The sequence below is a fragment of the Lemur catta genome, chromosome 1, assembly GCF_020740605.2.
Source record: "Lemur catta isolate mLemCat1 chromosome 1, mLemCat1.pri, whole genome shotgun sequence".
Taxonomy (NCBI): Eukaryota; Metazoa; Chordata; class Mammalia; order Primates; family Lemuridae; genus Lemur; species Lemur catta.
The window spans coordinates 7,193,643-7,214,751 of record NC_059128.1 but is presented as its reverse complement, the minus strand read 5'-3'; the positions used below and the strand labels follow the sequence as shown (position 1 = coordinate 7,214,751).

General features: G+C 46.5%; 1 long non-coding RNA gene across 1 annotated transcript; it reads left to right on the top strand.

Moving 5' to 3' along the window:
• Nucleotides 1-10,720: 10,720 nt before the first annotated feature.
• On the top strand, nucleotides 10,721-16,522 carry LOC123640146. Its single transcript, XR_006735883.1, has 3 exons — nucleotides 10,721-10,752; nucleotides 11,745-11,826; nucleotides 16,480-16,522. It is a non-coding gene; the product is annotated as an uncharacterized LOC123640146 (long non-coding RNA).
• The last annotated feature ends 4,587 nt before the right edge of the window (nucleotides 16,523-21,109 follow it).

Sequence of the window (21,109 nt, the reverse complement as noted above, 5' to 3'; positions counted from 1 at the left end):
AGGTTGGGCCATTTGCCTCTTTTCTGTACTGTACCTTACATGTTATGGTCCTCTGTTACTCACCTGTCTCTCAATTAGACTGCAAGCTCCATCAGGGCAGGCACCTTATGTCTGTTGGTCACAGCTGACACCTCACGGTCTGCCAAAGGGCATGGAACATAGCAATGTTCAATAAATACTTGTCAAGTCAATCAGTGACTGATTAAGGGGATCAGATGGATCTGGTCTTGAGCCCCACCCCTTCCAGCATTGCTTTGCAACTTTGATTCATGCTACTTACCTTCTCTGGACCTTGGTTTCCCCATCTGTGAATAGCCATATTGTTACCAGGAGGGCTGAACCAGGTGCTATGTGTGTAGCTTGCCTAGGACTGTGCCAGGTTAATACTCAACAGTGGCAGTGACCCCATCCAAGCAAAGCCAGTCTGAATGTTTTCAACAGGCTGGTGGATATAATGTAATTGTTCCAATGGATACCTTTGGCCATAATTTGTCGGCAGCAACTGTGCATTCAAAATGGAAAGTTGGGCATTGAAACGGATGCCTACGTGTTTGGTATTTTGGTTCCTTTTGCTTTTCTTTCAATTTGGGGAATTTTGGGAGCCTCAGAAGCCCGTGTAAAAACATCTCCATTCCACCTGTATTAGTTTTTCCTCCTAGAAAGGAAAGTATCAGATGAATAAGAGAGAAGAATGGAGGAAAAAAGGAGCATCAAACACACCACATATTTCATGCATTCATTCATTCCAGAAAGAGGGACTGGTATGCCCAAAGACCTAGAATAAGAAGGGTACTAACGTATTAAATAAACTGAAATTGAATGTGATTGGAGCTATTAGAACATTCTGGGAGCCGAGGCAGGAGAGGAGGGCAGGGCCCAGATCACATAAGCCTTGTAGGTCATTCTAAATATTTCTTTTTCTTTTTCTTTCCAGCTGTGGAAAGTTAAGAAAAGATTTTTAAAAGATGCCTTCTAGTCCAAGTTTAAATCTGCCTCTCACAGCAGAATCAGTGGCCAGGACTTCTAAGAAAAGTAAGCCGTTCAGTCTCATGTTGCGTAGGTACCAGCTTTGCTGTAGACGGCATTAGCCATTTGAACCACCCTGTGTCATTTGCGAGCCACATGTTTGTGAATGATCTGCTGGAGCCTCAAAGCATCTATAAAATAGAAATGCAACAACAAAACCAGCACTACAGCCAGAACAAAGGATAGCACTTTTTGGATTCTGTCTCTGACATAGCTGCTGTAAATTCTCTATGTGTATCTTCCCCCGAATTCCACCTGATCCACACAGCGAACCCTCAGAGAATGTCGGATGTGTTGGGTGCTGTTCTCGGAGCCGTGTACGTACTGACTCATTTAATTCCCACAGCAACCCTAGGAGTTATTCGTGATGGTTACCCTTGTCCCACAGACTTGGAAACAGCCCCAAAGAGGGTCAAAGTTTGCAAATCTGAAATTTAGACCTGGGAAACCTGACCCCAGAGTCCATGCCCTCAGCCACCAGGAGAACCACCTGAGCAATAGATGACACATCACTCCCATTTTGTAGAGGTCATGTGGCTGGTACATGGAGGGGCTGAGATTTCAACCCAGGGAGGCTGAAGACAGACCAGGCTCTTGATCACCACTGTGTATGCTACGTTCATCACTGACATTTGAAAAGCACACATAGACATGAACACATATGGGGATGAATGTATGCTGGTGTGAATCATATGTGTGTGTATATGCTGTATGCAGTAACATCTTTATTTCTCTGTATGTTTTATTTGGGGCCCATGGAAGAAGTCCATAGTGGGAACTATCTCCATTGGTTTCCTATAATGACCAGGACCTGTGAGAGGACCTGAGCAGAGGATGCCACATTTTGGTCTTTTGTCAAAGTCACAAGCCTAATAAGTGACAGAGCTGGGCCCAAAACTCAATTCTCAATCCACTACCCCATCATATTTTTCATGGAATTATGGAGGGGGGACAAGACCCCATCTTTACATTTACAAGACCCCAGCTCCATTGCTTTGCACATTTGATTTTTAATATTTGTAATAAACATTCCCTAATGATCTACATCTCCAGGTTTGAGCAGCATAAAGATGAGGCAGTGATGGATAACTGGTCCAGCCACCAACACCCCATTGGTACAGTTATGTTTAAACAGGGGCGTTTGCACAGCGGGGCACCTTTGGCTAGCCTGAATACATGCTGCTGAGACAAGTGAGTCAGGACAATGTGACCTTTTGGGAGTCAATGATTCAACACCCTGGTTTGCACAACAGCCCATTGGTCCTCTTGTAAGGTCAGACGGCTGATCTGTGTGCTGAGTGCCTCTATGGGGTTTCAGAGGTGAACTCTATTTTGTTACAGGGACAATTATTGAACTACAGGGGTCCCTCTCATCCCCGGGTGATACATTCCAAGACCCCCAGTGGATACCTGCAACCAAGGCTAGCACTGAATCTGCCTGCCGGAAATCAGAACACATTTCTGCTCATAGCTTCCACCCACAAATGTAATGACCTTTTCATCTTAATTAAGCCTGTATCATGCACTTGGTGGTAGCTTTTGCAACAGCAAAACTAGCGCGAATTTCTTTTTCCTTCTTCACAATTTCATAAATAGAAAATTCATTCTTACCATATATCTTAGCAACCTCAGTATATGATTTTTATTCTTTCATTGTTAAGTTGGGAACTTTCACTTTTTCACTTGAAGAAAGCACTTTACAGCTTCTCTTTGGTGTATCTGAACTGCCAGCACCGCTACTGCTGCACTTGAGGATGTTACTAAGTGAGGTAAGGGTGACGGGAACAGCGCCGCGCTATCACGACAGTCGATCTGGTGACTGAGATGACTGCCAAGTGACTAGCCGGCCGGCAGTATGCACAGCACGGTACTCTGGACAAAGGGATGGCACAGGACAGCATGAGATGTCTGCATGCCACTCAGAGTGGTGCACAATTTAAAACTTGTGCTTTGTTTGGCTCTGGAATTTCCATTTAATATTTTCTCACTGCAGTGGAGCACGGGTAACTGAAACCATGGAAAGCAAAACCACAGGTGATAGAGGACTGTTGTCCACTCCAGGCATGGCCCTAGGCACGGGGATGCGGGGTGGGACCACGCTATCTCCTGCCCTTGAGGAACTTAGGCCATGCTGGGGAGACAGGCCCAGGGTCTGGGAGGGCTCTGACCAACACTCCTTTCCAGGGACTGGAGGAGCCAGAAGTCAGGGGCCAGCAAGCATGATGCATGCGATGGCCTTGCAAGGACCCCAGAGGATCCCAGTGGGGCGAGGGGGCTCCAAGAGCTTGCTGAGGATGTGCTGTTTCCCATGGCTGCAGAGCAGAGAGGCCCGCTTCAGGTCTGGGAGAGTTCTCAACAGGAAATCACATTTTGGGGGAAAACTGCAAAGTCATCACTTGGGAACTCATTCCTAACTCTTCACGGCTTCCAAGGACTGGAATGGAAAGTGTCGTCACTCCGCCAGATGGGGCTTCCCAGCGGAACGCAGAGGAGGGAGGGGCCTCGTCCTCCTGTCTCCTGGAATCCTCCTGCAGCCCCCAGGGAGGAATGATCGCCGCTGGCCCCCTGGCATGGGAGGCTTCTGGCAGAGTCTCCGCTTGGCCAAACCGCAGTCAGCTTCTGGATCTCCTCCTAGGCCCACCTGGGCACTTCCTTTGAAACCCAGTTTTAACAAAGAACCTTGCTAAGTCAGGTTAGCAGGAACCTTCCACCCTTGATACCTGGTCAGGTTGCTCATCCTCTGCCGCCCCCGGGGCAGGGGGGAGATCTCTGACCTCCTGGCCTGTCTGCAGCAAGGATCCTGTTAAGTTGGTTTGGCTGGGATCCCCCTCACCTCTGGTGTCTCCTCTCAGCACCTTTCCAGCCCCGACCCCCACCCTTCTCCTTGGCCACAAATCCCCACTCGCCTGTGCTGTATTTGGAGTTGAGCCCAATCTGCCCCCACTGCAAAACCCCATTGCAGTGACCCGGCCCGTGTGGCAATGGTCCTGGAGAAAGCCCTCCTCGCCATGCTGTAACAAGTGTCACCGAGTAACCTCTCCTTTGGCATCTCACGGTTGAAGCAGGATCACGCAGGGCACTGGGTGATTTCAGAACCTTTCTTCATTGCTCTCCCTCCTCAAAAGGCCTGTAAAAGGCTCAACAGGCCCACAGAACTCCTAGTACACCTGGCGTGGTCCTTTGGCATCTACAGCCCCCTTTTCCCCTGGAATCTTTGCCGGCCACATCGCCAGCCACAGACTCCTTCTCTGGGCCCTGGGGCAGTCCTGGAGCTGCCTCAGTTCCGGCTCTCAGAGACCCTCAGAGCTGCTTTTTCCTGCCGCACTGGTTTCTGGATCTCTCCCCTACCAAGACCTGCAGCAGTCTGGCCGACTTTGGAGGTGAACAACCCAACCGACCGGCGATGGGAGGAAGTGATAAGTGCAGCTGCCTCCTCGGCCACGGCTTCCTCCTCCGGGGAGACCAAGGTTCTCACGGTGCCGGCAAGACCGTGGGAGCTGGGCTGGAGCTCCTGTTCCTTACAGTTCGTCAAGGCTGGGGGATGCTTCCCTCTCTACAGCTGAACCCTAGATGACTGTGGCAGATAAAACCAAAAGCCAGAAAAGGACTGGCTGTCGGGGCTGGCTTCTGAGAGGGGCTTTGCTGCTCTTCGTGGGGCACAGGATTCGGCTGGCTCCGTGTTGGTTTGACCCCTGCATCACCAACCTTGGCCTTGGGTAATTGTCCTCCCTAACATAGGGTCCAGTGCCCTGAGTAGGGACAGAAAGAGGACTAGAGATCAGTGCATTTCTCAAGACTCTGCCACGTGCTGGACTCTGGTCCAAACGCAGTGGGGATCAGTGTCTCAGTTCATCGTCCCAGCTTGTAACTAAATCTGGGTTCTCACCCTTGGCTCTGTTGACTTTCAGGGTTAGATACTTCTTTGCTGTGGGGGACCGTCCCGTGCATTATAGGGCACCCAGCAGCATCTCTGGCCTCTACCCACTAGATGCCAGCGGCACCACCCCCTCAGTAGTGATGATCAAAACTGTCCCCTGGGGGACACGATGGCACACAGTTGGGAACCACTTGGCTATAAGCAGAGGCCATGAGAGATCATTGAGCAGGGTGCTGAAAGCTCTTGTCTGAGATCCCACAGCTGAGATGAGAGTGAAACCCAGGACATTTTGTTTTTCTTGCCTTTCCTTTTCACACCACATACTGCGAAAATTCAGGAAATCCTAATCCCTCTGAGTTTATTCCCTCAATTATAAATGACATCAGAGTTTTCTCCCTTAAGGGGTGATCGTCAAAAATCAAATATGGCACTAGATAATTGATATGATGATGTAGAGGAGAGGGTTGGCTTTGTGGTAGGTCCTTTCCTGTGCAACGGATACATTGTTTTGAAAGAAAACGTGTGCCAGTAAAAATATAGCAGTTCTCAGTCCTGTCTGTGTATGAGAATCACCCAGACAGCTTTGACTACGAATGCCTGGGCCTCACAGAGAGAGATTTGGGGTTTAACCTGGCATCAGGGGGTCTCAATTTCCCCAGATGACTCCAGCTGTATCTCAGGCAGGGCTGAGAATCTGTCAAAATTCCTTCGAACATCTATAGTGGTTCCAGTATAACCTCCACCTGTTTCACGTTCCAGGTAGGAAGGAGCAAGTCCCGCGATAAGGGAGGGAGGAAAGATCTGTTTACCTGAGTCCCCTTGAGTGAGAATGCTTGACAAAGGTGACGCTGAGGGGCAGTAACAACAGGGCCTAGATCATGACAGCACTGGCTTCAGAATTTTCAAATAGTAGCCTGGAATATTTACCGTGCCTCACACGACCCAGGCAGCCAGCACGCAAAGGTAAGTGGAAAGAGATGAGATATGGCCCTTAGAACATATCCTATATATGATTAAATACCGCAATGTGTTCTGAAAATAAAGCCATGAAAAATTTTCTTCAGTGAGGGCTAGGTAGAAACAGGGCTTTCTCCTTCCTCCTCTCTCTCCTCCTCCTCCTTCCCTTCCTCCTCTTCCCCCTTTTTTGTTTGGTTTGCCTCTTTTAATCCTGACTTGCTTCTCTTGGATTATTGGCCGTCTAGAAAATGCAGGACTAAGGCTGTTCTTAATATCAGTCCCTGGCATTGCCAGTGCAGACCTTGCCCCGTAATTTCATGCACGTGCACTGACACTTCTAAATTGAGACACAGAGTTTGGTGTCATGCTATTCTCATTGTTCCTAAAGCATGTTTCTATCATTAAATAATTATTAAAAGCATTATTCAGATGTCCATATAATCTCCTATCCTATGTCTATATCTAGATATCGCTATTTATTTTCTCACTTCCCCTTTGTTAAACACATATTGTTCCCACATTACAGATATTTTAAATAAAGCTGCAAGAAGCAACCTTGTAAACAACTTTGGAAATATTCCTACAGGTGGAATTATTAGGACAAAGTCAGGTACTAGTGGCGTCATCTGTCATGATGATTATGAATTGCTTTCTATAAAAAGGATGAACAAATTTAGATGCGAAAGGCCTTGGTGTGAGGAGCTGAGTCATCCGTCCTCAGGGGCTCCGATTAATATCATTCAAAAATTGACAATACAACAGCTAATCATTAGTACCTTAGTTTTGTTTCATTTGTGTCTGTTGGATTATTAGTGGAGATATTTTTCACACGTTTATTAGTTACTTGAACATATATTTGGCGGTAGATTTTTGTGTGTGAATGTGTTTTCTGTTCATTTATTTGCACGACTACGTGTTGGAATTACTTTTTCTTAATTTATAAGGTCTCTTTCTAGATTAAAGATACTAAAATCTTGTCTTTATGATACACATATTATTTTTCAGTTTGTTTTGAGCTTTAGCATGATTTAGACAATATTTATTATTTCTTTTCTCTATTCAATATTATTCTATCTTTTCTCTCTGACATTGAGGAGACAAATACATTCGCGTGCAAAATTTGAAAAACAAATATACAAATGTAAATTACAAAAAAAATGTTTTGAATTCCACCAAAAATAATCCATGCTACATTTTGGTGCAACTCCAGCTACCGACAGGGATACAACATTTTTTTTTTCCAAAATTAGAATTATATAGTGTACGTTACATTGTCAGTTGTTTTTGTGAGTGTTTTCTTTGTTCACTCAATAAATCTCTAAGACATGATATTTAATAGCTATAACTCTTTCATTATAGAGAGGTAATATATTATTTTAAAGAATTACCAATCATTAGGAATTCTAGATGCTTCAGAATGTTATCCAGAGTAAGCCCTGCTATCATGAGCACCCTTCCAGGGGCAGAGTTCAGATGGTCTCCCTTGGCTGTAGTCCGAGCAGTGGAAGTGTCAGGTCCAAAGATATGCCCAGTATAAAGACTTGTGATGAAAAGTGACTAAATTGGCCTTAAGGAAGGTCGGGACAAATTACCCTCTCACCAAATGAGAGTGGGACAACCTCATTTAAAAGGCAATTGAAATGCAAGTAAGAGTCTGACACACGTTTTGTGCCTCCTGAATATTCATTCAAGTTGAAATTCTGAACTTTTCTGAAGTTTCAAATCAAGCCTTTTGGGATTAAGAAGCCATTACTTTTAAATGTGTATTTTGTAGAGGCCATGACACTGTGGGGATATTTCTAGTTTAAACAACATGCGGGCTGACATCTCTCCCCAAATCCACTGTCTCTGCCCCCAACCCCATGCTCCCCCTGAATCATGTTTTCATAATGTCCTTACGGCGCTTCACAGAGAGCGACAAGCCCCACACTGTGTCTGTCAGCGTCTGTTAGAAGGGCCGACAGCTGACATTTTCCAAAGTGACCACGCAGTGGATTCAGGGACCACGCTTGTTCCAGGGGAATGGATGGCAGGAGGAGTGCATGGGGAGGGCTCTGGGCAGCAGGGACAGGAGTGCTGAGCATTCCTAGGCAGATGTGCAGGTAGCAAATCACGAGCATCTTCTACTAGAAGGAGGGAAGGTAGAGTCAGATGTGGGAGTACGACCAGGTAGGGTTTGAAATCATGCTAGGCATGAGCCGTGGGGCCTGCTAGCTTGCTGTGGTCCAGGCGGGGGTTCAGCAAACTGGGGCCTGCAGGCGAAATCTGGCCCACGACATGTTTATTTAAATAAAGTTTTTCTGGAACATGGCCACACCCATTTGTTAACAAATGGCCTGCAGCTGCTTGTACACTAGAGGCATAGAGTTAAATAATTGTGACAGACACTGGATGACTAATAATGACAAAAATATTTACTATTTAATCCCTTTACAGAAAAAGGAAATAGATTTCTACACTGTTTTTCTTTTCCTTTTTTTTTCTTTTCAGTTTGTTCACATATAATTGCTATTATTATTTTATTTCCTAACTTTAAAGGAAGTACATGTTCACGGTGAGGAATTAGAGAAATATAATTATTGTTTTTTCAGAATTAGGAAAGAAGAAAATTCAAATTGCCACTCTAAGCTGATCCCTTGGACAATTTACTTAACTTGTAGCACCTCGGTATTTTCTTCTGTAAAATGGGTATAAGTCACAGTAGGGCTGCTGTGAGGATGGCGTGAGTTAAGGAATTTAAGGCGCTGAGCTGTCTGGAACATAACAAATTCTCAGAGGATGCCAATTTTCTGCTACACACTGGGACTACTGACAGGCTGGACTGTTATGAATGTGCCTGGCCTCCTTAGACACTAACGATAATAGCCACTGTGTTTCTTTTTTTAAAGAAACCATAGAAATGGGCCTGACCAAATGGTATCAAAAATCCTGTACTTTTCCCTCTCGTATCTTAGCGCCGAGACGCCTTTGGTCCCTGCTAATCCTACAGCACTCAGTGTGTGCTTTACACCCAAAGGACAAAAGTGATATTAATGAATCATGACTGCTTTGAGTCTAAATAATAATCTGACTCTATCAGTCTAGGTCCAAACAGGGACGTAGAAAACACTTTGAGTCTTTGCAACAGAAGGGAGTTAACGCAGACACAGTTACACAGGTGACAGAAGCTGCTGAGACTCCACTGGGGGCCAGTGAGGCAATTTAGAGACTAGTCATGGCAGGAAGCCACCAGCACCCAGCCTGGGGGGGAGGGAAGGGGGTGTCAGCAGAGCCAGGGCTGAGATTGCCCGGGGACCTCACCCACAAACTCTCCCTGTTAAGCACTCCCCACACTGTTACGCAGTTGTCCGATGGCAGGCCACTTGTCCCTCCTGGACCCGGGCTCCCTGACAGCAGGGCCACATCTTGCTCCTGTCTGCACAGTCAGCCCCACCGGGCACAGGGAAGGGGTCAAACAACGGATAGTGAAAGAGGTGCCATAGACGACAGTCTGAGCACTGCCGGACGAGGTTGGATGAGGACAGACTGACACAGGTTGGGACCTCGATTCTGATCATGACTCCTGATGTGGCCTTGGACAAGTCACCTCATCTCTCTAACTCCCGCCAGAAACAGGGCGGGAGATGAACACACTTCCCTGCAGGGTCATGGTCAAGATGAAATAAGAGTGCAAAATGATCAGTTTTTCTGCGCATTAAGTTTAGAATGAAATGGAGGAGAAGAAAATTTTTTGTTGTCTTTGTTTACTTATTTGTTTTATTTCCCCATTTTGGAGAGACACATATTTTATCAATATGAAAAGAGTATAATGAACCAAGCTGTGGCCCAGCCCGGAGGGCTGAACACACAGGCTGTGACGTGGCTGGATCCTAAAACCCCATCGGAAGGGAGAAGAGGAAGCCGGGGACAACAGCTGAGCTCCTGCTGCCTGGCTGGGCCTTACGCAACGTTGATCCTCACAAAGACCAGGGGGGTGTCCCCATCTCTCTTTAAGCAGGTAAGTGAGATCCAGAGAGCTCAGGAGACTTGCCTGGGGCCAAACCACTAGCACACTGGGGGAGGAGGGCGGGATCCAGGTGTCGGGGAGTCCTGCTCCGCCACCTGAACTGCACACTCTGCCCCCTCTGCCAAGCTGCTCGCAGAGGCAGGAAAGAAGGACGAGCTGGACACGAGCACTGTGGGCAGGCAGGGCGGGTGGGAGAGAAGGGGAGGGGAGGGGAGACACTGAGAGAGGTTGAGAGAGAGGAGACACGTCTGTGGAGAGAAGGACTCAGGGAGAGATGAGATACATCCACGCGTTTTACCTCTGCACTTTCCCAATCCCCTTAGGGCTTCAAAGGGTGTTTGATACGTGGGAAACTCTTCCACGGCTGCAGATATGAAAGTGGTTGACACCTCGCAGGGGGAAAACGTTCACTCTTCTCATCCTCATCGTGGTCAAAACCAGGAAGCAGAAAACTGTGCAACTATTCTTTGAAGTGAATGTTCCCAGGGCTCTCCGGGGCTTTGGCTTGACTGGAGTGCGGGAGTGGGGGCTTGCGCTGTCCCACCCAATTTATCCAGGGGCTGTGTTTCCCTGACATGCGGAGGGGGAGGCAGCCACGCGTGTGCTGCAGAACGGCTGTCCTTTAAGAATGTGCGTTGATGGCTTCAAGGGGCTCTTCTGGTTCTCCCTGATTACTCTCAGGTCAGAGGATTTGGGGAAAGCTCTAAAATGTCATTTTTAAAAACACGTTTTTGGGTTTTAGAGGGCGATCAAGAGGTGTGGTCTAGAAATGCCCTTATCTGGAACTTCATCTTTCTGTCACCGTTCCCATGGAGAACACAGCCGACGTCAGGGAGACCAGCTGGAAGAGAACTGCAAACGGACCCAAGCAGCGTTACGAAGCCACGTGAGGGCCACGCTCCAAACCCACCCACGTGCTGGTGCCATGTTTTCACAAGCTCACGCACACTTGCGCACACTCATACCCTCACACTCTGGAAATACAGCCAAGAATAAACGAGAGGCCACCCTAGGTGGTGTAGGTAGAGTAGAGCAAGGCAGACGAGGAGCCCACGGGAGGCTCTCTAAGCCTCCTCACTGGAGAACAGCAGCCACGGCCCTGGCACGGCAGAAACAGGGTCCGGAGCCGGCTAGTTTAGGGCAAACGGCCCTGCCCGGTGCAGAGGCCACGGCAGTCACCACCGAATTATAGTCCAACGAAATAAGCGTCTGCCAGAAAAGTGAATCCAAATCAGAAAGAAGGAAAAAATAGAAAAAAAAAAAAAATAAAGAAGAATTTGTTGTTCTTTTAAAAATAAAATTTTTCTTTGGAAATAGCTTTAGATTCACAAAAATGTTGCAAAGAGACCACAGAGTTCTCATACACCCCACACTCAGTGTCCCCTATTACTAGCATCTCACTTTAGTTGGGCACATTTGTCATAACAAATAAACTAATATTATAGATTAATATTAGCTAAAGTCCAGACTATATTCATATTTCCTTATTTATTACCTAGCGTCCTTTTTCTGTTCCAAAACTCCACCCAGAACACCGCATGAGATTGAGTCATATGTCACCGTAGATCCCCTAGACCGTGGGCTTCTCAGACTTCCCTGGTGTGTCATGATCTTGACACTTTTGAAGAGTGCGTGGCAGGTGTTTTGTAGAATGCCTGTCAGTTCGGTTCGCCTGATGTCATTCTCATGGTTAGATTGCGGTGTGGGTCTTGGAAAGGAAGACCACGGAGGCGAAGTGCCATTCTCATCACAGCACATCGTGGGTGTATCCTATAGACACGACTTATCCCTGCTGGTGCTCACCTCGATTACCTGGCTAAGGTGGCGTTTGCCCGGTTTCCCCACCGTAAGGTGACTCTTTATCCTCTTCATCCACAGGTTGTGTGCGCTCTTTGTAAGAAAGTTGCCATGTGCGGCCCACTGGTACGGAATGGCGGGTTAGGCTTTGCCTCTGTGACAGGTGCGTATTTAAATAAATTATTTGGCATTTTCCTGCAAGGGAGCTTTGTCTATTTGCTCCCATTTATTTGTTTATTCAACTTTTTGTTATTATCAGTATGAAATCACGGGTGTCTATCTTACACTTTGGGTTACAATTCCGTAGTATGTTATTTCATTGCTCAGATCGTTCCAGCTCTGGCCACCAAGAGCTCTTTCGGTTGTCTCCTGTTTTCTTTTCAGATACCGCATTATTTCAGTTTGTGAATGCTTCTTTGCTTTCTGGCACTAAAGATGCCCCAGGCTCATCCTGTGCATTTCTCGCCCCAGCTCTAAAATCATCTCTGGCTCCCTTTATTGGAAACTGGTGTTAGAAATCACGAGCCGGGCACGGGGTGTGCCCATTGCTGCTGGTGCCATTGCTTCTAGAGAACTGTTACAGGCACCTCGAGTTATCACACTTCACGTCATTGCTCTTCATGGGTGCTTTTCCTTTGTTCATTTGTTTTTTAAGTTATTGAAGGTTTGTGGTGACCCTGGGTCAGGCACGTCTACCAATGCCGTTCTTCCAACAGCACATACTCACTTCATGTCTTTGTGTCACGTTTTGGTAATTCTTGCAATATTTCAAACTTTTTCATCATTATTATATATGTTATGGTGATCTTTGATCATTGATCTTTGATGTTACTGTTGTAATTGTTTTGGGGCACCATGAAGTTTGTCTGTATTAGATCATGAGCTTAATAAACGTTTGGTGCATTCTGACTGCTCCACCATTCTCTATTTCTCTCCCTCTCTCCTATTCCTTGGATCACAAAAATGTTAGAATTAGACCAGTTATTAATAATAACCCTACAATGGCACCTAACTGTTCCAGTGAAAGGAAGAGTCACAGGTCTTTCGTTTTAAACCAAAAGCTGGAAATGATTAAGCTTATTGTGGAAGGCATGTTGAAGTCCAAGATAAGCCAAAAGCTGGGCCTCTTCTGCCACAGTATATGTCATGTATGAACGCAAAGGAAAAGTTCTTGAAGGAAATTACAAGTGCTACTCCAGTGAACTTACGAATGATAAAATGCTAAACAGCCTTATTGCTGATATGAAGAATGTTCTAGTGGTCTGGAGAGAAGACCAAACCAACCATGACATTCCCTTAAGCCAAAGCCTAATCCAGAGCAAGGCCCTAACTCTCTTCAGCTATACGAAGGTCGAGAGAGATGAGGAGCTGTGGAAGAAAAGTTGGAAGCTGGTAGAGGTTGGTTCTTGGGGTTGCAGGAAAGAAGTCGTCTCCATAACATAAACGTGCAAGATTAAGCAGCAAGTGCTGATGTGTAATAGAAGCTGCAGCAAGGTGTCCAGAAGATCTAGCTAAGATAACTGATGGAGAGGCTGCATGAAACAACAGACTTTCAGTGTAGATGATACAGGACTTTCATAAGCAGAGAGGAGAAGTCAATGCCTAGATTCAAAGCTTCAAAGAATAGCCTGACTCCATTGCATCTGATGACTTTAAGTTGAAGTCAGTGCTCATTTACTACTCTGAAAATCATGAGTCCCTTAAGATTTATGCTAAATCTATTCTTCCTATGCTCTATAAGTGGAACAACAAAGCTTGGATGACAGGACACCTGTTTATAACATGGTTTACTGACTATTTTAAGCCCAATGTTGAGACTTACTGCTCAGAAAAAAAGATTTCTTTCAAAATATTACCGCTCATTGACAATGCACCTGGCCACTCTAGAGCTCTGATAGAGATGTACAAGGAGATTCATGTTGTTTTCATTCCTGCTAACACAACATTCATTCTGCAGCCCATGGATCAAGGAGTGATTTAAATTTTTAAGTCGTTATTTAAGAAATATGTTTTGTGAGGCTATAGATGCCATAGGTAATGATTCCTCTGGTGGATCTGGGCAAAGAAAATTAAAAACCTTCTGGAAAAGATTCGCTATTCCAGATGCCATCAAGAACATTTTTGATTCATGGAAGGAAGTCAAAATATCAACATTAACAGGAAGAAGAAGTTGATTCCAACCTTCACGGACAACAATGAGAGGTTCAAGACTTCAGTGGAGGAAGTAACTACAGATGTGGTAGAAATAGCAAAAGAACTAGAATTAGAAGTGGAGCCTGAAGATGTGACTGAATTGCTGTAATCTCACTATAAAACTTGAACGGATGAGGAGTTGCTTCTTACGGATGAGCAAAGAAAGTGGTTTCTTGAGACGGACTCTAGTCCTGGTGAGGATTCTGCGAACACTGCTGAAATGACAACAAAGGATTGAGAATAGTACATAAACTCCGTTAATAAAGCAGCGGCAGAGTTGGAGAAGACTGACTAATTTTGCACAGAGTTCTCCTGTGGGTAAAATGCTGTCTGACAGGATCATGTGCTACAAGAGAAATGTTTTATGAAAGGAAGAGTTCATCAATGTGGAAAACTTCATTGTTATCTTAAGGAATTGCTACAACCACCCTGATCAGTCTGCATCCGTCCACGTTGAGGCAAGACCCTCCACCAGCAAAAAGCTGAGAACTTGCTGAAGGCTCAGATGATCGTTGGCATTTTTTTTAGCAATAAAGTACTTTTTAAATAAGGCATGTACATTTTTTAGACATAATGTGATCACACACTTAACAGACTACAGCAAAGTGTAAACACAACTTTTATTTGCACTAGGAAACCAAAAAATTCATGTGACTCAGTTTATTGTGATATCTGCTTTACTGTGGTGGTCCGGGACCAAATCCACAGTATCTCTGAGGTATGCCTGTGCTTTTAGAGATATGCATTTAAATGACTAAAAATAAGGAAATTTCTGTGCTTAAAGAGTTAAATGTTTATCTGATCGAAAAGCAAGGCTGTCCCGAGTGACTCACTTTTCAGTGGACTAGGGAGAGGAACACTGTGGTTCAAATAGAGAAAGGCCACACATGGGTTTTGCACACTGGCAGATAATAGATTTAAATAATCACTTATATGTAATGTTTGGCAACTCCCTTATCTTTCTCTTTTCCTCCTTATAGGAAAGATAATAATACATAAATAGTGTTACCATTTTTAGATTATATAAAGTACCCAGAACAATATGTCTCCTTCCTAAGTATTCAAAAAATGATAGTAACCACCCCCACATACATCTTACCCTTTAGTACCATCTTACATATAAGTAATTGTCAGTTTACACATAAGGCCTTAATAAGAGCATGGTTATATGTATTCTACATATATTGAGATATTTAATTCTCATAACAACCCTAAGAAGTTGGTACTATTACTATCCCCACTTTACAAATGAGGAAACTGAGACACAGAGAGGTTAAGTCACTTGCCAATGTCACACAGTAATGGGACAGGGAGAAGGATGTGTTCTAGTTTCAGATCCATGTTCTTAATCATGATGCTAGAGGATGATCTTGGGTGATTTAGACACTTTTTCTGTAAAATGGAGCTTATAACACCAAATTCACAGGCTATTTGTGTACCCCAAACGTATCCATTCATTCACTCAATAAATATTTAATGACAGCCTTCCATGTGCCAGAGAACGTATAGATCACTTAGCACTTGGCAAAATTAGACAAAGATGAAACCTCTGAGCAGACACAACTCCATAGGAGCATTGTTTGGTAAGCAGGATTTTAGCCCCTTTTTGTGTCCTTGGCTGGATCCCTTTGTGTGGTGTGCAACCTGCCCAACAGTACATGGTCAGCCTGGTGGAAACTATGCTAGGATTGACACTCCAGAAATAGACTAGACAGATGAATTTCCTGCCTTTATGGAGCTTTTGTTTATCAAACGTGCATTAAAAAATTTTGCAAACTCTAAAGCATGGTGTAAATGTAAGGTGTAATTAAGATCACTATTATTGTCATTTTTATAATTTATCAGTCTCATTATTAGCCATGAGGGCCTTAACAGAGCCACATGGTCAACAGGCAGTGCTAGTACGTGTCTAACAACCAGCTCCCCAGGAAAAGCAAAGCCCTGATTTGTATCTTTGGCCAATTTCCTTGGTGTAAATTCTCCCGATGTGGCCCCTTCATGCTCCCTACATGGTGTCACTGAGCCCCAAGTTGGGAGGGAGTGCAGTCAGCTGTCATGAGTTTGAAGGAGCAGCATCAGCATGTCCCAGGTGGGAACCGTCACCACCTGCTTTGGGTGGGGGCCAGGAGGAAACAGGGAAACTGGAGCTCAGGTGGCAGAGAGATGTCACACAGTTTGCATCTGAACTCAGGTCTGTTCAACTAAAGAGTCATAATTCCAGCTACCAGGGCTCTGAAAAACGTCCTGATAGATCTTGTGTCTCTATCAGAGGGTTTTGGACTTTCTGGCAATAAAGTGATGCCACAGACTTGGGAATCCGTGATTCAATTCAGCAGGTGCTTCTTGTGCACTGTGTATGCACGAGAAATTCAGGATGTCCTAGGCCATAGGAAGTTCAGGTCCCGTGAGAGAGGCAGACGTGCACGTGGGCTGCAAGGCCGTCTGTGCCTCTACTGGCCGCACAGGGCGTGCAGGTGCACTGGGAGAGGCAGGCGGCACATCAGTGTGGACATCAGAAAAGGCTTCTGGGTGGAGGCCATTGGGAAACTGGGCTTGGAGGGGAAGAAAGAAGAAACATTTTCCCTGGAGGCTGGGGACACGGTGTCTGTTTTTGCTTTGACAGGATGAAGAGCAGACTCCGAGAATCTGCAGTGCAAGACCTGCAGACCCTGCATCAGGACCTGTGGATGCCGTCAGTCTCTGATGACCGGCTCCTCCTCACACACGCCCCCTGATTCTCCTTGCCTGCCACGTGCTCTGGGCCTGCCTCTGCACATTCCGTGCCCACACCCCCAGCAAACTCTCCCCACGCCACCCTGCAAAGTTCTGTCCACCCACCAAGACAGAGTTAAGTCCAGGTGACTCTCTTATAATAACTCCTAACCCTCTCACTCTGGGCTGCATTGTCCATCCTTCGTTTCCATATAATAAGCCATACGTTCCTCTGCGCTCACATTTAATTTGTTCATTCATTTAACAAATATTTATGGAGCACTTGATACAGCAGTGGTAATAGCTGAGATTTGCTGAGCATTTACTATGATCCAAAAACCACTTGCACTGACTCCTTTAATCTCTGCATAATCCTACGAGGTGTAGTATGTGATTACCTCTGTTTTCCGGATGAAGAAATTAAGGCTTGAAGAAGCAGTTTGAGGCTGCATGGCTAGTGATGTTTGGTGAGACGCACCTGGGGTGTGAATGCAGGCAGCGTGGGTGCAGGCTGGACGGCTTGACTGCACTACCTCTCGCAGACCCTCCTCTGAGGAGTGCCGTGGACAGAGGCTCCACGGCGCACACGAAACAGGCGTGACCCGAGCCTTTGCAGAGCATCCGTGCAGCGGGAGAGACACACGCAAAGCGCACAACACGGAACAAGCACGCCACCGTGAGCTGTATGAAGGAACGTGGGGAAATAAAATCTCTGTGTCTCACTGTTTTCATCTGTGAAAGGGGATGAGAGTACATTGTTCACAGTCTGGCGTGAGGACCAAACGGGATTGCCTGTGTGATACACCTAGACCAGGATCTCCCACTAGCAAGCTCCAGCCCACACACGCCGGCTGTGCGCATTGCACTTTATCTCTACAACTGTCTTAGAAAGCAGGCCCTCAGGAGATGTTGTAGAATAAAGAATTGATGGGTCAGAGGCTGAAAGAGCGTGGGACTTCAACCCAAGCGGCTTTGGAGTATTATATTTCAGAATGATTTTTAATATTCCTGCCCTGGTGAAGCCTCCATGAGATGAAACGTTTTCTGGAAAGCAGGGAGAGCTGGCTCCCAAGCCTTCTTGCTCTCTCTCAGCCTTGCCCCGGGGATACCTACAGGTGCACATTGGCAGGGCCCATCGCTGTTCCATGAGCACTTGTCACTCAGTCACTTGTGGCTGGAAATGTGCAAATACAGTGATGTCCATGATCCAGCAGAGTGGCGGAAATCTCAGTCTAAAGCAGCTGTTTGGATACCAGCTGCTTGGTAACAAATACATCTTTAATGAAATCAAATAATCCGGCAGGATTTATTGATTGAGAACAATTGGGTTTAAATACAGTCCTGGAGCTGCGACTGTTAACATTCTTTTTTGTTCAATTAGTTCAGTTGGTTTGAGTCAGAGACACTTGGCTATTAGCTAAGGAAAATAAATGCTATTGCCATTCAGCATTTAATCCCCTCTTCCTTCCCCCACGTTGACGCATGGCCCAGCCCATCCAGCACAAGAGATTTTTGGGGTAATTCCAACTGTCTGGGGGAAGGGAATATTATAGCAAACCAAGTTCAACAAACTCTGAGATAGAAACCCATCTCAACCCCAGTCATGAACAAGGAGAGGGTATCATCCAATTTTCCCTCTCAGTATGTGACAACCTGCCCTGTCCCCCCAACTCACCCCGCTCCAAGCCCCGGGTGCAGGAGCCCAATGCTGAACTGTGCTTCCCAAGCCTGGTTTTATAGTACAGCCATAGGTTTTTGCAAGAATGTGTTCTGTTTATTGTCTTGATGAAAGGAACCACTCTCTATCCTGTCAAAAGAGAAACCTGGAATTATCCATGAAGGCTTTTCTCTCCTACCCCTCATATCGAGTGGGTTCTCAAACCCTGTGAATTCTACATCCCACATTTCTTCCCAATCTGCCACTTTCCCCCATCTCTGTGTCCTCAGGGCAGGTCTCATCATGACGTCTTGCCTGGATCAATGCACTCACGACCTTTCTGCTTCTCCCTACACTAGTTCTCCCCTGACCCCCAGTCCTAGAAACCACAGGGGGAGGGTCTTAGTCTGCTTGGGCTGCCATAACAGAATAGCATAGATGGGGGGCTTGAACAACAGAAATTCAATTTTTCACAATTTTCTGGAGACTGGAAGTCCAAGATCGAGGCTCCACCATGTCGGGTGTCTTCTGAGTTCTCTCTCCACGCTTGCAGATGCCCCTGGGTGGGGATACTGTCTATGTCCTAACTTCTACCTCTCATGAGGACACCAGTCCTATTGGACCAGGGCCCACCCTAGTGGCCTCATTTTACCTTAATCAACTCTTTGAAGGCCCTGTCTCCAAACACAGTCACATTCTGAGGTCCTGGGGGTTAGGGCTTCAACACATGAATTATAGGGGACACAATTCAGCCACAAAGGGAGTTCCTAAATCACAGACATAAGCAGGCCACTTGCCTGTGCAAGCCCTGTGCATACACAGGTCCCTAGGGGCTTGAGGATGATGGGCCAAACCTGGGGCCCCAGCCACCCTTCTGCCCATCTCTTATCCCTACCCTGGGGTTGGATTCCTTCCACTTCAGTCCCAGATGCCACTCTAAGCACTTACAAATATTAACTCACTCACTCCTTGCAACAACAGAGACACAGAAAGACAAGTCAGCATCCCCTACTCCGCTGGGAGGTTGGGAGCTCCTCTGGGCAAGCCCCATGTATTAGTTATTGCTCAGGTCCCAGTACCTAGCACAGGGGTTAGCATCAAGGAATGGTCAACTAAAGATTCTTAAGTGAAATACTTAAACCAGTTTTTAGCCTTTTATGTACCTGTATTTACACAGAAGCCAACCTGGAAAGCAAGGGGTATTTAGGATGGACCTAGGTACCTGCCTGAAGGTTTGTAGGTGTATTGGAAGCATTGCATCAATTCCCAATCAGAATACATGCCACTCTTCTCGGAAATGGCATTGCAGGGGCATCTGCTGTCCTGCTGTGAGCACGCACAGCCTGAGGCTACCGTGAGAGACGCCCGACTGATAGTAGTATTTTTGTCTGCTCACCTGTACCAAAGGTGAAATTCCAGACTTCTTCCCCATTGCTGATGTTTTCTTCCAGGTGACTGGGACTTCAGTAGGCTTTTTACTCAAACAAGTTCTCAGGTGAACAGTAACTGATTGGTAAACTCTGGGGAAACAAACTGGGTATGTTTGATCCAAGCATTAATCTATCCTTTTGGAAGCAGGTGTTCAGGGACAACTTTCTGTTTCCATCCACCTCTCCCTCCCCCACCACTGCTGCCAAGTGGGCTCCAGCCCTGCCTGCGGCCAGAGACACATCTGCCCAAAGCCGGGGCTGACTTAACAGCCCGTTCTCTCACATCACTCCTTGTTCCTCTAACTTTGCTAGCATCGGTGATGAAGGCAAACTTCAGCCTCTACCCATTTCTCTTCTTTCTTATTTTCCCATTTGTTCAGACCTTAGAGAAACAAGAAGTATGGTATTGCAGACACTACACGTGGTGCACTTGCCTGGATTGTTGAAATATTTGAGGGCACATGTACACCTGGAGTGATCGCAGCTTTGGTGGGGCCAGGTGTGTGGGTCTTGCACTTTCTGGGTGGGGTGTTTTGACCTCGGCAATCTGCAGACACTCAGATGGGCCAGGTGGGCCTTAACAGTTGTGTCCTTAGCTTTTAACTGTTGGGGTCCTGGCGAGAGGCTGCAGATCTTGGGGTACGCGATAACATGACTTTTGTGGATAACTGCAGCTTATGGAGAAGTTGTCCACAGTGGAGCAGCTTTCTTTAGACACGAGCTGTCTATCTTTGGCTGTGAAAAGGCCCAGGGGCCATATGGATGGCTTAAAGTAAAAGGAAATCAGGCATGTGAGGACCTCGCAAAGGGCGTGTGGCCATTGTAGGTGACCTTAGCAGATATTGTTCACGTGGGCTCTGGGAAGCAAATGCAAGCCGTGCTGGCTGCAGCAAAGGTGTGGGCACTGTGCAGTCACAGGCAGCCTTAGGTGCACCTGGACCCTGAACAATGCATGCGCAGGAGACAAAAGCATCAGTGAGGGTAAAGGCCATTCCAGGTGTGGCAGCTCTGGGGCAAGCATGGCTTTTCCTAAACAAGCGTGGTGGAAGCCGAGACTGGACCACAGGAGAAAAGGCCTTCCTGCACACACGAGGGGAAGGGCCGTGTGCTGCCATTTGTGTGCAGGGTGGCTGGGCACAGCCTGCCCTCTAGGAACAGCCGTCCTCAGGGCCGGGTGTGGCAGGCACTGTACGAGCTGCACGATTAGCTGGGCTGCTCTAAAAGGATTAAGGGAAGGACAGAGGCTTAGCTCAGCACTGGGGAGAAGAGATGGCAGGAAGAGACGCTACTCATGGCCCGCGTACCCCAAAGCTGAGACGTGACATCACAGGCCAAAAGTTTAGGCTGTGGTGGGCCTGGAGGTCCACAGGTAGGCAAAGAAGCTGTAAGACAAGCATGTGCAGAGCTGAGAATCATTCTCCAGTGAGACCAATGTGCTGCGGGGCAGAGCTCAG